Here is a 12,689-nt window from a genome sequence, read left to right on the forward strand (position 1 = left end):
TCCTTGGGGAGAGGTTTTCGTGGCTGCTGTCTTCGGTCCAACACTTCACCTCATCCCGTTTCTTCCATCAGTCCCAGGCTGCTGTTCTAAAGTAGGGACGAGCACACACGGCCCTGAATTGTCGTTATTTATGCGATGCCTTCACCTGTTCTCCACTGAGCTTTGGGAGTCGGGTTAAGAGGTGGGAGGCTGTCTGCCGACCTCACTTCCCACACCGGGCAGCACATCCATCCTCAAAGGGGGATCGGGGCGGCGCATGTCCCTGCCCACCACAGACTGGACACGGTTGCCTGGGGGCTGAGTTACACCCCAGCCTTGACCTCTGGCCAGCTGTGTGTGAACAGACTAGAACCCCATGGAGTCAGTTTCTGAGTCTATAAGGTGGGAAGAACGCTGAACTGCACTGATTCTGAGATGCACCTTTTTCACATGTGAATATCTCTCGAATCTGGTTGTGCCACATAATCGATGGAGTCTTACGCATCACGATTTAATTGGCAGCGTTTTCCTCCTTAGTGGTCCGTAGAACAACGACGCCTCATCCATCAGTCTTGTCTTAGGTGTGTGAACGCAATGCCATCTGCCACTGACTGACTATCATGAAGGTCAAATGTGACCGCGGGGGTTGAGAGGCCTTTGCAAAGTATAAAACGCTGCCCGGTCGTCCGTCCCTGCTCTGCCTGGTGAGCATCCCTGACGGACGTGCCTCTCCTCCAGGCCTCCGGTCCTGGTCCTTCCACCCAGGACGGTGGACTGGACCTGCATGTCGAGATTTGCTCTGCTGGGTGATGTCTCAAGAAACCCCAGGCCAGGGAGTGCAGCCAGGCCACTGAGCAAAGTTCTCTGAGAAGAAATGGAGATGAAACCTCTGGATGAGAGGATGCCACGGAACCTTCCAGACCTGAAATTCTAGGAGGGGTAAGGGTCTCCCTGAGGACCTGAGGAGAGAGCGGCCGGCAGAGGCTGGCGCTGCACACATCCAGGGCCACCCCTCACGTCCACCCGGTGGGAACGGGGCCTCTGGACGTGTGCAGAGAACACTCGCACGATCACACTCCCGGCCTCGGTGTTGTTTTTCAGGGGGCGGGGTGAGATGCCCCGAAAACTGCTGTTCGGCCTGAAGCCTGCGGGGCCTTAAGGAAGGGGCCGCAGCAGAGAAGAGGGAAATCCGACAAGTGATACCGTTTGCCAAGAAACATCAGCAGTGGGACGTGTGTGTCGGCTGTGTCTACACGAGTCAGACACAGCAAGTGATTGTTCCCAATCTAATCCTATTATGGGCAATTTAAGGGACGGTCTGCTGTGAAACGGAAGGCCCAGCTGGGCACCTGGAGGTGGCGTTTCCATGAGACCTGCTGTTCTGACATCTTCCGGCACCGACCACGGCCCTGGGGCCACAGTGGGAACTGAAAGTGGGCAGAGGATGTGATTGGAGGCATCTGTACCCGTTAGTCCCGGCTTCTGGGGGGCCAGGTCACCCTGCAGACATGTGGCTCTTGAGCCAGCTATCCTGGTTCCCAGAGGCGAGACACACAGGCTGTGGAGTCAGACCCCATGGGTCCAGGTCCCAGATCTGCCGCTTACAGCTACTTTCAGAACTAGCAGCTTTTTAATTTTCTGAATGAAAAATAATTTTTATTATAAAAATGATAGATATTCGTTGTAAAAATAAATGATCTCTGGAGCACGGCCTTGCAACATTTCAGTTGGATCTGGAGTCCTGAGAGCTGCCTTTTCCACACAAAGATCGTCATGTGGCCCCCACCTCACCCCCTCTAGAGGAAGCTGAGTCATTAGTCCGGCATTCAAGGCCACTGTGGTCCCGCCCAAGTGATGCGGAGGTGACAGGGGTCGTTTCTGGCTGCCCAGGATCCATGTCCCTTCCCTGGAGCTGCCCCACTTCCTTTTGGGAATCGCCGCTCCTCATGTGTCACGGGGTGGCTCCTGGTGACACCTCCCACCAGGAAAGCTGAGGGGTGAGGCCCTCCCTCCCCCTCCTTACTTTCCTGAGGGGTGGGCCCTGGTCTGAGGCTGGCCCCTCACTCGCTCCTGCTGGGACTTTGTTTTGAGCAAGTGCAGGAAAGGGGAGGGAACAGAGGGAGGTCCCGTCCCAGGGCTTCATCCCCATCAGTGGGTTCCAGGTGTGAGGTGCTGCCTCTCGGCCCCACGGTTGCTGCGGTTCCCGCCTGGTCCTCCGTCTCATCCAGTCCGTGGGGCTCGAGATCCTGCAGGGAAAGCCGACTGGGCTCACGTCACCCAGCTGGGTCTCTACCCTTTACGGCCAAGAACCTCGACTGCACCACGGCCCGTCTGGCAGTCCAGGTGAGGACACCCCTCAACGCCCCACCCTCCTTCCGGAAGAAACGAGAACCTTCTGGTGCCACCTCTCACCAGGATCCCTCCTTCCAAACTCTGACATCTTGTCTCAGGTGGAGAAAAGAAGGGCTCTCAGTGGGGTAACTTCTCGTGCAGGGCAGACACCCCGTGAGACCGGCAGGCCCTAAGGAAGGGGATGCACTGGGGGGACCCAGGACATGGGCAGGATGTGGGAAGTGGGAGGCGGAGCCCAGGCTCGGGAGGGCAGGACCAAGACCTGGGAGGCCGTCAGGATACCGGGCAGCCACTCTGCCCCTTTCCCTCATGTCTTTTCTGGCCATCGACTTCATTCTCTCTTCTTTCTGCCTCTCAGAGGACATGGCTGAAAATGGCGGCCCAGTGGTCACCCAGTGTATGGCCCCTTAGTCCAGTGACCTGCAGCGGATTCTGATTTGCCCTGATCAGGTCGGCTGCTGTGCCCTCATCCCGTCAGCTCTGGACAGGAGTGTGGGTCAAACACACTGCTGAGGCCCCCCCTGGGAGCATGAGAAGGATGCCAGGGCTGGGCCTGGGCCTCAAAGGCCGGGCACCTCAGAGCCCCAGGGCCTGTGCCCGTGTGGGGACGACCTCTCATGCAGGACGTCCAGATGGATTGACCTGCCCCCCATCGGAGAATCTACAAATTGCTTTTTAATAATGGCCTTTGGGAAAGTGCTCCAGGGAAAAAGATGATTTCTGGTTCTTACAGCCAGAGTCTGTTTGCCTTTGTGATAAGACTGATTTATAACACTCGTCGTAAACCATTAATTTCGCTCTCATGGGACGAACTCCAGAAGAATTTCTCTTTCACAAGCCTATCAAATTATAGGCGCTTTGAGCAAGAGTTCCCATCAGCAGTGCGGCTGGCTAACCCTCAACAACGTGCGGGGTCCCAAAGACAATTCCATTCCCTCCCAGACCTCCCCCCCCCAGCAGAGTTCAAAGCTCCACGCTCAGGCAGAAATAACACGCATGGGCTGGCTTTTCCGAATCAGACCGATCTTTCAGTTTCTTGGTCTTCTTTTCAATCAGAACTCTTTTTTGTTGTTTCATTTTAATATATTGAGATGGAATTTCATAAAATTCTCCCTTTTAAGGTGTACAGTGGAATGGTTTTCGGTCTTCTCAAGGTTGTGCAACCATCGCTACTGTCTAATTCCAGAACATTTTCATCATTTCAAAAAGAAAGCCATCCCCATTAGCAATCATCCCCCAACCGCCTTAGGTAACCACTCTTCTGTTTTCTGTTTCTATGGATTTGCCTATTCTGGACATTTTATGTAAATGGAATTGTACCCTGTGGGGCCTTCTGTGTCTGGCTTCTTTCACTTAACCTAATGTTTTCAAGGTTCGTCCGTGCTGGGACGTGATCAGTACTTCATTCCTTTTTATGGCTGAATAATACTCCACTGCATGGATAACTCTTTTGGTGTTAAGTGTAGACCAATTCAAATTACCTTAAACCAACAACGGAACGTAAGGGCTCATATCCTGGCAGAGTCCAGAGGTGTGGGGAGAGGTTCTAGGGTGACTTCCAATGACCCCTGTGTAATCTCCTCCCTTGAGTAGGGGTGGAACCCCCAAATAAGATGAGATATCACTCCTGTGAATTTGGGATGTTACACGACAAAAGGGAATGTGCAAGTCTAATTCAGGTCATTAGTTAGCTGACTTTGTGTTAATCAGAAGGGAGATTATCCACGTGGACCTGACCTAAGCACACTAGCCTTTTAATCTGAGTCTAGGGATCAGAGACAGAGGAAGCCACAGACTCAAAGCATGAGAAAGATTTGACACACTGCTGTTGGCTTGAAGATGGAGGGACCACATGGCTAGAATGTGGAGCTGCCGATGGTCCCTGGGGGACCTCCAGCAAGAATGTGGGCACCTTACTCTTACGGTCACATAGAACTGAATTATGCCAACAACATGAATCGGCTTATAAGCATATTTTCCCCCCAAAGCCTCCAGGTAAGAACTCAACAACTTGATTTCAGCCTTGTGGTACCCTGAGCTGAGAACCTAGTCATGCTGTGCTGACCTTCTGACCTGCAGAATTGTGATCTAAAAGATAGGTGTTGTTTTGAGCCACTAAGTGTGTGGTAATTTGACATAGCAGTAGGAAACTAATATAAGCAGCAAACGGACTTCAGGTATTATTGTATCCAGGTGCTCACGAAATGTCATCAGGACTCAGTTTCTCTGGATCTCTCAAGTCTGATTTTCTTTAGTGCTGGCTTCATTTGCAGGCAGACCCCCAGGCTTACCTTCTCCTAGCTTATCATCTCAGAGGAAAGGGAGCCCCTTTTTCCATTAGTACCAGAACATCCTGCTGACTGGGTTTCATTCAAACAGCAAGTGCATACTGTCCTCACCCCATCTGTCTCTCTTGTCAGTTGTAGAGCATGTGTCTGTGGTGCCCTCTCTGGTCGGGAGGACTCAGCGCCCATCCTCTACTGCTCCTGGGCTGAGCTGGCCCACCCAGAACACTCACCAGGGGTCATGGAGAATGGGCATTGGAGGAGCAAGGATGTTTCCTGACAAGACACCCTGCAAGTGCTTCTTCTCTGAGCCCCACCCTCCACACAGGGGCACGCTCTTCCTGACCGTTTCTGGGAACAAGCCTTTAGCATCCTTGAGATCCATGTAAGGGTGCCACAGTGTGGCTGGAATGAAGACCAATTTGTGGGTCTTACCCTGCTTCTTAGGAGCTTTGTGACCTCAGGCAAGTTCCTCACCCTCTCTGGTCTTTCTCATATGAAAAATGGTCTAATAATGCCTCTCTACAAAGTAGTGAGCATTGGGTGAAATGCACTTGTAAGGCATTATATTACCAGAAATCTTGATAACACTTGACCATTGTCAGTTTTCTATGTAGAGGAGGAGTAATGTTTATAAGCATAATCAACAAATTGCATTCACCACAGAGATCATGCCTCTCTGCTTGTGAGATGGAGAGGACGCCGTGTGTCACTACAGAGCACATCCAGCGTCGAGCCTGTGGTCATCCGTCTTCGTGGACACGTGTTGCTGTCAAGCAGGAGTGTTGGCCCCTCTGGCCTGCGGGCGAGGCCGTGCCCTGGCTTGATGTTCAAAGCGCATACGTGGCTGCTCTGTCTTGGTGTTTCTAAACGAGCCTGTGATGAGCATGGAGCTCTGTGCTCACATGGGTCCCCCGTGGCCGGAGCACAAAATACATATTTCCTGAGAATATTTCTTCCTAAAATTCCCATTGATTTATTTTTAGACACGACACTTAATTTATTTAGAAATTTCCAATAACAATGAAAAGGCTTGTGAGTTTTCCATGTTTATGAAAGGGGGCCCGCTTAACAAAAGTGGGAGGGGGAGAACCTTGACCTAGAAGGTTAAGATGGTTCGGTGGCTCTGCAGCATCCTTCAGGGTCTTGCGAAGAGCATTTCTCCACCCCCACAGCTGAACAAGAGCGAGGAAGACCGAACCTACTTTGTGACAAGAGATTTTCACATGTTGATGTCTATGGGGACTATTTTGAGTTCAAAACGGATTGGGCTTGAACGAAAAAGCCTGATTTATGGACTGTCAAACATACATTGTACATCTGGTTATCCATTAGAGTAAAGATGCTCTCTCTTAGGGTGAGAATGCAGACTTCCCCTCCTACGCCCTATTGGTGATGCCCGGATTAGTCCCTTTCCAACATAAGGGTCCTGTTGACCTGTTAGTTTGCAACTGAATATCTCTTTGAAACTTTGACGAAATGGTATCCTGGGCGTGTTTAATGTACGTTCTTTGTTTTAAAAAGATATAAGACTGTAATGAAACCCATGCTTCTCTGGAACGTCTTCTAAGGCCTTCCTGGGTTATAATCCTCTCTCTGGCTCATAATAAATTTACCCCAATTTTGATTTATAGATTGATTATGGAGTATTTGTGTCGACATTTCTTGGTGTGGTTGCGGCAGGATTTCAGAGAAGCTCACCGGAGACCACCTGGAATCGACACTGAACCGGCATTCAGTACCAATAGGGGCCCAGTGAGCCCTGCTGGATCACTGCATTCTTCAGGCGACCCTGGTGACTTCTCCTGAAACCTGGACCTCCTTATTTTAAGTTGATGGCCCAGAGTTTATATGAGCTGTTTCACACCTTAAGACTGGGTGTCTTAAGGGGGTACCTGTGCACACCCTAGGTGAGAGGAACCTAGGGGGAGTTCCTAGGACCGAGGAACCCAGGGGGAATTTCCTAGGCCAGGGGATCCTAGAGGGAACTTTGGAGTGAATGGGGCAGGCTGACCTTTTTAGTTTGGCTTTAAATTGGAAAGAATTGTGTTTATATAAAGTCTGAACAGGGGCCGGCTCCATGGCTGAGTGGTTGGGTTCGCGCGCTCCGCTGCGGCGGCCCAGGGTTCGGATCCTGGGCGTGGACATGGCACCGCTCGTCAGGCCACGTTGAGGCAGTGTCCCACATCCCAGACCTGGAGGGACCTGCAACTAGGACGTGCAACTGTGTACAGGGGGGGTTTGGGGAGATAAAGCAGAGGGAAAAACAAAAAAAGAAAGGATTGGCAACAGTTGTTAGCCCAGGTGCCAATCTTTAAAAAAAAAAAGAAGTCTGAACAAACTGCTTGATAGAGAAATGAAAAACTGAACATGCTCAGCTCCGAAGAAAAGGGACACGGCTCCTCCTGTCCGAGAGGCGACCTCAGGTGCCTGAGGACCTCAGTGGGAGTGTTGGAGGATCGAAGGCCTCATGATGTGTAGCGGTCCCATAGGGAACTCCACTCTCATTCATGGTAATTAATTATAGGTTCGTCTGGGGAAGCTCATAAAGGGTTGGTCACCCAAGCTCCGAGCCCCCACAGTGTGTTAGGCTGCCGGCGGGAGAAACTGAGGCACGTAAGAGAGTGTTTGTGACCTTTCTTTAGAGAGTAAGACTCACAAGGAGTACACTTCTGACCCGCTACACTGTCCCTAGGAATTGTTCAAACTTTATAGCAAAACAGAACTAAAAGGAAAGTGGGAAATCGAGCTTCTAAAAGCCGACCAGTTCCCGAATGGGCAGCCTCACCTCTGAACTCTGGCTGGCTTCATGCTGTGACTTGTGAGTGCTTAACCTAATAAGGATGGCTGTAAATGGCTGGCAAGATGACCTGGGATAACTTGAAATCACAGTGGCCACTGTGGGCTCCTTCTTAAGAGGCAGAGAAATTTTTAGAGTCGAGCTTGCAACTTCCAGCACACCTGTTCAAACTAAAGGTTCTGGAAGCTGTGAATATTTACAAAGAACAGCAAAAAAAATATCTTACCAAGCTTGTTTCATGTCCTGATGGCTTGGCTTAATAATCGTCAGGTTAGAGGTCCCAAAATATAGTTAGACAGAATACAGTTGCACCCCATTTTGCCATCAGATATAGTCGGAGAAATGTGGGTTGCACTCTATTTGTGGCTAAGGGTCCTACCAAGCTGCTGCCAGACTCAGGGGAATTACACTGGTCATTAGAAGGAAAGTTATGATTAGATAAGATCATTTAAAAAATGCACTGAGAAAGCAAAAATTTCAACATCCTCAAATAATCTTATTGAAAGTTTTGTTGCAAAAAGCTAATAGAAAATTAAGTTGTAAATAGTACTTAAAGGAATATATTAGGCCATGACTTTACAGACATCCCCGTAATCTCTTCTCTGAGTTAATGAGACTCTGGAAGATTTTCCGGCAAACTGCTACGCTAAAGATTTCTGGAACTGTTCAATACCTCCAGGTAGCTACTGTTTGTCCTGGCTGAAACCCACAAGGTATTAGAAAGGATTTAGCAACTTAGGATCAGAAATTTGGCCAAACTAGAGGCTGATATTCAGAGTCTGATAGGAATTTTCTTTCCAGACCTTGTTCCCTAAGTTAAAATAAAACTAAGCACCCAGAGGGAAAAAAGCAAATTAGGGTGATGTGGTTGGACAGATAGAACAATTGTCCTCAACTTACAAACCCCTGTAAGACTGGAAAAGCAGTTCTAGAGGCAGTTCAGATTCCACCCAGTTCCTTTATCTCAGAAAGGATAATGGCCTCGCCTCTCTGGGAACTGTTATCTAGCTCATCACCAATTCCTAAAACTGAAGAAAAAAGGAAAAAGGCCAGAAAAATGGCCATAAGAGCAGCCTCACCCCAAATCTCGCATCTTGAGAGTCTTCTCTACAAATATTAGTAAAAAAGGTTTAAAACAAAATTTGGATTCATAACTAGTGTATTATTGTACCTGATTCATGGCAGTAGTTTTAAAACAATAGCTGTGGAGACTGTGTATGTGTGTCTATATGTTTGTTACATGTGTGTGATATTTTATCTCCAGATGGTACGGCCAAAATTAAGAGCTCTGTTTAATTGGCTTAAAGTAAGTGCTTACATAAATTCTAAATGTAATAGAAATTAACCCAAACGTCTTTCAAGTTAACATGAGATAAATTAATCTTTGGTAAACAAAAGCTTGTTTAAGTCTGTTGCTTTGATGGAAATAGGCGTGTCCTCAGAGTTGTCAGCATTTGGACATGATGCAGACGTGCAGCCTGGGTTTACTAGTCAAACAAGCTCACGTTGTCTGTTAGAAATTTGTCAGCAAAATAATAGCTTTAAATGATAGCTAATTTTGCCTAATGTCTCATGAAGCAAATGATGTAGATAGATAAAAATGGGTAAGAGTGTGGGTACAGTAATTATGTTTTATGGTCTGAACACTTGAAAAAAAAACAGTTTCCAAATTCATTTTGCTAACTTAGAACTTTAGAGTTTTGCTAAATTAAATTAAATTATAAAAACTTGTTGAGTATCTGGGTCATTTTCAAGTAAGATAAAATATTGGAACATTATTGCTAAATGTATCTAAGTTTACTTTTGGCTTCTTATTACAGAGAAACTAAAAAATGTTTGGGTCTATTAGTAAACACACCTTGTGTTTTATTACTATGAAGTAGCATGTTTCTCGAAATTATGAAAAGTGTTTAGAATGCTGATATAAAAGGGTTCATAGTCACTTACTTTTTAATTTTTGCTAGGGTCTGTAAGAGTTAAAAATTCTAATTAATATAAGTAATTAAAGCTACTAAAATTAATAAGAAAAATAGCTCTGTATACAAGGAAAGTAAAGTAAATTTTCGGTACAGAAGGTATAAAGAATGGAAGTATTTTTGTTTGTTGGGTTAAGAAAGATAAATGTGTCCTAAAGTGCTAGAAGGGAAGAAAGAAAGCATGGGACAAATTCTGAATGTGAAAAGAAAGTTATAGAAGGTTTGTGAAAGAAATTCTGAAAGGAGTTTTATGCCTGGTCAAGTTAGCTAAGATTAAAGTAAATCCAATTAAGTAAATGAGTTTTAATGTCAAAAATAAGCTGGTGCAAAAATTAAAACTTGGTTTTCCCTCTGAGGATAATTTTCTTGAGCTTTTGATCTGCTCTTGATAAAGAGGTTACAAAAGGTTTTTCTTTATTTTTGAGTACATCTACATAAAGGACAGAAAATCTATGTTTTGTTAAAATAATTTCCTGTATTCAGAAAGATTGAGGTCTCTCTATTAAGATTTTTTGACTGTTTTACTCACTGCTTCTCCTTGATTGTTTAATAGATTACTGAACGTTGTTTCACAGTGAGCACTGTTTCCTATTCGAACAAGTGTTTTAAAACCTTTTGATATTTTTGACAAGTGCCTCCGCCCCCAGATACTCAAATCTTGAATAAAGGCTTTCTTTTGACCTGGAAGAAGGAAGATGATTTCTCTGAGGATTTTCAAAGGGCCCCTGAGACTTATCAAAGAAATTTGTTCTCTCTTCCTATAAAGTGTGTGTGTGGGGGTACTAATTAGGCTTGTTTGGTATGCTAAATTGCGTGGGAAGCATTGTCAAGTAAATGATGATAACCCTTCTTCGATTATATTGTGTAGGTAAATATTATTCACTGTTTTAACCCTGCTGCCTTGCTTTCAACATCACAAGAGGAAAAGACTGTGACTGTGTTCTGTTATTTAATGTGGTTTACAGATGGGTCTTACTTAAACAACAAGCAAGGATGTTATCAAGCTGGATATGCTGTCCAGCCTCAAGAATGCCTGCTACTTTCTATTAACTCTACTAACCCAGTAAAAGGGTTTCCTTCTACAGGCTCAAGAAATCGCCATGGAAGAAAAGAAATAAAGGTGGCAACAAAAGGCAGAAAACAACACTTGTGGAAACTTTCTCCCATAGTGACTCATAAAGCCTATACTCCTGCTATATGGCCAAAATATAATCTAGGGAAACTATTTTGTGAGTCTCCGGGCCACTTTCCCCCTTCCTAGAGGACCCTTTGAGGAATGGCAATTGGACTTTGTCCAAATGCCACCATCTCAAGGCCAAATATATCTTGTAATGATCTGTATATTCTCACATTAGGCTGAGGCCTTTCCTTCAGAAGAACAACGGCTTTAGGTAAATTAAATCTGTTTGTCTGCGAGCGCTCTTCAATCTTAGACCTACACCCTTCGGTAAGCATCGGCTGTCTCCTTTTGAAGTAATAGGACAGCCTATGCAATTTGATGAAGAAATAGATGAACCAACTTTGCTTAAGGGAGCTGTTACATTGTTATCAGGGTCTCATGGAGGTGCTTAAAGGAAATGAAAGGTTGGTAGCTGATTCTTTTCACAGAGCTCTCAGGCCTTAAGAATCGTGGACTATAACCTGGAGAATTTATTTATCAGAAGAGGCATGAAATAAAAGACTCTTTGCAGACCTGTTGGAAAGGACCATACCAGGTAATTTTAACCAATTAGTGTGCTGCAGAATCAAAAGGCATAGACTCATGGGTCCACATTGCTCCTTCAAAAAAGGCCTCTCCGCTTGAGTCAGTTTCAGTTCCTTTTTCTGATACCCAACTTTAACTGACCAAGGCAAATATCTCCAGACCACGATGAGAAGAAGACAGCCTCTGTTGTAGACAGCTGTCCCCAGACTCCGGACCAGGCCTGTATTCCCAACCTTGTATCTCCACATTTAAACCTTTCTTGTGCTTAAATTGTATACCTATTTTATAATTGTTCCATTTAAGGTTTCAAAATACTATTGTACTTGAAGAAAGTGACTGATTTGGAACAGACTGGTCTTGAAGGCTAAGCATTTATCGGGTGGCTCGTAATGGAACTCAGTGGTTGTGTGGAACAAACCTTTGGCCTTGGCTACTGCCTGGATGGCTAAAACACTGCACCCTGAGTTTCCCTTGGATGCGGGAAGGAGCCACCCTGAGCTAACACCTGTTGCCAATCTTCTTCCCTTTAAGGCCAGATGGGCTCATTCAGTGTTCCGCTGATATGACCACGACCAGCTAGCTAGTTGTTCCTTCTCTGGGGCTAGAGGATGTCCTAACACATACAGAAGCCCTTAATGGTAGTCAAGCAGGAGTAGCCTTGTTAGATACTGAAATGTCTTTGATGAGAAAGGCTGTCCTTCAAAATAGAATGGCCTGAGATATTCGTACTGCATCCCAAGGAGTACATATATACATCGTTCAAACTGAATGCTGTGTTTTTATACCTGTTGAGTCCTCCAATGTATCATCTCTGCTAAAGCATGTGAAAAAAAAAAGCAGGTAAATGCCTTAAGCGATCCTATACCTGGTCTTGATTTGTTTAGTTGGCTCCTTTCTGGTATTGGCTTCCATTTATGACCTGGATTGCAATTCCTATTTCTATTACTCCTTGGAATTCTTGTATTAGTCATAGTATTCTGACTAATTACTGTTTACTCAGTGTTGTATGACTGGCATGCAAGCTAGAGTGATGATTGCTCATTGACTTGAGATGGTTGATTGATCTTACAACCCTGGACGAATCCCCTTTTCTTATTAAGGTTATGCCTAAGAGCTCAGTTTAAGCTAATAATTTCAGGTGTTGGATTACCTGTCCTATAGTTGTTATAAACAAAGTAACTATAGGAAGTCATGTAAAAGCACATGTGCAATGTTTGTGCAATAATCTAAAAATAATAGACAAGTTACATAACCTATAAAACGCTTCCCCTGTTAATATATACTTCTATGCTTGTCCACTATATCTGACTATTTCCCCCCAATGTGGACAACCAGGCAAATCAATGAAATAGAAGCCTAGCACCGAGGGACACGATGGACCCCAGCAGGCAGCAACTGCCCTGGCACCGAGGGACAATATTTTGATCAGTAATGCTTTCTATTGAAAGATTATTGATCAAAAGGGGAAAATGACAAGAGATTTTCACATACTGAGGTATATGGGTAACTATTTCAACTTCAAAACTGATTTGGTTTGAACTAAAAAGCCTGACTTGCAGCCTATCAAACATACATTGTACATCTGCTCATCC

This window comes from Equus caballus, chromosome 22 (assembly GCF_041296265.1).
Source record: "Equus caballus isolate H_3958 breed thoroughbred chromosome 22, TB-T2T, whole genome shotgun sequence".
Lineage (NCBI taxonomy): Eukaryota > Metazoa > Chordata > Mammalia > Perissodactyla > Equidae > Equus > Equus caballus.